Genomic DNA, 3,803 nt, shown 5'->3' on the forward strand with positions numbered 1-3,803 from the left:
CAGGGAAGCACTTATTCCACTGAGTCATCTCCCCGGCCCCAGATACTTCTGTTTTAGTCCTGACATATTTCTTGTGAAAATTCTTGTTTGGGCTGCACTGGAAGACTTCTGAAGAAAGAGTGTTTGCCACCTCATGCCGAGGTCCACAGTCAGACATCTCCACCAGCTAGAATGCTGCTCTTCAGCAGGGAGGTCCACTCCGTCTTCCTCAAGTTTCATCCACTTACTCAATTAATGTGTAAACAGGAAGTGAGCACTTTTCCTGTCTTTGAGGACAATGACCTATTCCTTAGTTTTGCTGGAGTTTGGCCTAGTTCAGTGCTCCTCTACCATTTTTTATTCTTGCTCCCTGAAGGCGTTTTTTTTTTGGACCTTCCCCAAGTCACTCTTCCATCCCATGAAAATCTTAATTCTGTAGACACACTGTGTATCTGTTTGGGTCCTGTATGTGTATCTGTGCTTTTGACATAAAGGGGGTTTGTTCTGCCTTTTATGAAGGCTTTCCAATTCTTCTCCCTGGGGGGCTGGTGATAGCTCCTGCACTATGAAAGCGTGGCCTAGTGGGCTAGAAATTAGAAAGCCGCTAAATGCTGCCACGTACTAGAATGTTCTCTCCACCACTCAGATTTCTTTACTCGCACACTTTGCACATACTTCTAGAACCATGTTACCATACCTCATTTTAATTATTTGTTTAGTCATTTGCAGTGGTTACAACGATGTGCTTTTAAAAGATAAGTTTAGTCAAAAGAAGGGTAGGAAACTTTATTTGGAAAAATAGTCATTGCAGTTGTGATTAAGGATTTTGAGGGACATCATCCTAGATTATGTGAGTAGGTCCTAAATCTGTTGAACAACTGTCCCTGTGGAAGAAAGGCAATGGGGTGTTTGAGACAGACAGACAAGGCCATGGAAAGATGAGGTAGAGATTGGGGTGATGGCTGCAAGCCAGCAAATGCCAAGCAATGCCAACAGCCATCAGATATTAAACAGATTCTCCCCTAGAGCCTCCAGAAGGATCATGTTCTGATCCCAATATTGATTGTGGAATTCTGGCCTCCAGACCAATGTACAGAAAGTTTGTTTTTTAAACTACTAGGTGATAATTTATTGCGGCAATCTTAGAAAAATATCATCTTTCTCCTCTGCTGTACTTGGGGCCTCGAAAGGCGCAGCGTTTTATTTACACATTCGTTTCCCACGCCTAGGCTGAGGGCCGCCATACAGTAGATGTCAGTGTGTGTTTGCAGGGTAGCAGCAATGAGCAGGAGATGTGGGGAATAGCTACAGCCTTGCTGCCTCTTTTGCTTGATGGAGCCAAGTTTAGAAGCATTTGAGGACCCAAGGCATAGACACCTTCCCTTCTCCCCACACTTCCCAATAACCTTCTCTTGGACCAACTAAATTGTCCGGCATACATGGATAAATAAGCATTATAAAATGCTCAACTATGCAGTGCATCTACATGGTAGGTAGCATTTTATAGACTCCTCTTAGCCTGCTTTTCCTCCTCACTAAATAACTTGTCATAGGCGTCTCTCCATGTCAATAAATGTAACTACACATCATCACTTTAATAGCTACCTGGTTTCCATTGTGTGGATTAATATAATTTATTTAACCAATCTCCTATTGATGGATGCTAATGTTCCTCTTAAAGTGAAATAGCCATTTTGACATACGATATCATAAATCTGGCTTCACCAGTACAGTGAGATTATTATTGCTTTTGACTTGAACAATACCCTTATTTTAATCTGGCTGATGATTTTGTTAGCTTTATGAGGTAGTTGCTACTTTCTGGATGCAGATTGAGATTTTATTTTGACCCTGTCATTAACTAAAACTCCTGTGTCTCCTCTCTGAACACCTATAAAGTGGGAGTGCTTTTTACTTGTATTGAATAGTACATCATATAAATTCTTTACACAATTCATGTGGGATTTTTGTCTAATTGCTGTCAGAACTTATGGAAGGTTTTGGTTTTCTTTTTAAATCAGATTGTATATCATAGGAAGTTTTTCCTATGTTTTGTGTTTTTTCTTTTCTTTAATTTTCTTTAAACCTTTAAGGTTTTATAGTTGTCCCTGTTAGTTACTGGGAAAATTATTTTCTTCCTGTGATTTCAGCTATCTGAAATAATTCTGTATCTAAACTTCGCACTTCATCCTTTCAGCCATTTACACACTCATTGAGGAGGTATTTTTATGGTTTCTTCTATGTTAGGGATTGCAGTCTTGAGGAGAAGGTAAGAGATATACTCTAGTTCTTACCCGAGATATCACCCCTTGGGGGAGCCTAAGCTCCTACTTGATATCTTGTTGTCTCTCACACAACCTCTGTCTCATAAGGTTGGCTTTCATTTTGACTGTTCAGGGAAGGGCTTACACTCTATTGGCCTCTCACTCCTGGTCATACTTCACACAGTGCTCAGGGCCAGGGAGATGGCTCAGTGGAATAAGGGCTTCCCTGCAAGCACAAGGGCCTGAGTTCAATCCTTGGTTCTGAAAAAAAAAAAAAGAAAGAAAGAAAGAAAAAAAGAAGGAAAGAAAAAGAAAAGAAAAGAAAGGAAAAAAACCACACAGTGCTCGATATGCAAATAAAAGATGCTCAACTTTTTCTGCTTTACACCGAATTGTCCACAGGAATATGATGTGCACATGGTAGACAACATAGCCCCTTGGTAATCAGTACTTTCTCTTGCCTGCATTCATTAATCTGTTTAGTGATTTACTCTGGCAGACACAGGAATAGAGCTCTGGTTCATTAGCTTTTATTTACCTTTCTCAGAAGTCAGAAGTGAGCCTGCAAAAGTCTTGTGCAGGGCATGGGGCTGAGGGTAGGCACTGGTGGCGAGGTATGACATGGAGAGGGAAGTGGAGGCCATTTGCGACCCGAAGTCTTTTCTTGTAGTGTGTCTGGGTGACAGAGTTGCTCACAGACACAAATAATAGTTTTTTTTTTTGTTGTTGTTGTTAAAAGGGAAACATCAAGTTTAATTTTAAGAAAAAAACCACTAGACACTGTCAGCAAGAATGACAGAGCAAACCAACTCCTGAAAAAGCTCAGCACCTTGGTGAATATGTGTAGTAGGAAGCTAAAAGAGAACCGAAATGCTACTTAACTTAAAATGTTACAGGGTTTTTGCAAATCAACTCATTTCGTTGGTGAATAAATCCCTTGGCATCAGTGTGTGTGTGCAGCCTTGTCCCCTGAATGTCTGGTGCAGTTAAACAGCCTAATGCTGCCACACAGGACAAAATGTCCATTTCGGCCAACGCTTAGTAGAGGGGCAACTAGCACAACACCATCTCTCCGGACAAACAGCACTGGAATATTTCATTTTGTTGATTTGTATACCTCCTCATATGTCTCTTCATTAGCTTCTATAGTGGTCACAGTTTCTTCCACAACTCCCAATATCCTGTTTAAATGCTGATCATAAGCGTGTGATCTGCCTCGAAGCTCTCGGTCAGTCCTCATTTTCACATAGATTCGCTCATCCCGGCCGAGTCTGAGGAGATCCAGTGGCTCCCCTGCGGTGCTGGCGGTTTGTCGCTGGTTCATGCCATCCACCATTTTTCAAACCCGGCGCCCTTTTTGAGCATAGGTTTATGTTGATGAAATGTTACCTAAGAAAGTGTAGGACAACCATGAGAAAGGAAAGTAGTAACACAAGCAGAGCGTGTCCTGCTTTTCTCTGCTGTCCTCCATTAATGACAGCACAACCTGTAAGTGTAAGACTTCAAGTCTATAAACATGTATTTCTCACCACCATTACTGTGTTTCATTTTCTGCCTCGT

General features: G+C 41.4%; 1 pseudogene; it reads right to left on the reverse strand.

Annotated features, from left to right (window-relative positions):
• Window positions 1-3,186: 3,186 nt before the first annotated feature.
• LOC101566093 lies at window positions 3,187-3,579 on the reverse strand (annotated as a pseudogene).
• Window positions 3,580-3,803: the final 224 nt, after the last annotated feature.

This window comes from Octodon degus, unplaced genomic scaffold (assembly GCF_000260255.1).
Source record: "Octodon degus isolate 3935 unplaced genomic scaffold, OctDeg1.0 scaffold00015, whole genome shotgun sequence".
Taxonomy (NCBI): Eukaryota; Metazoa; Chordata; class Mammalia; order Rodentia; family Octodontidae; genus Octodon; species Octodon degus.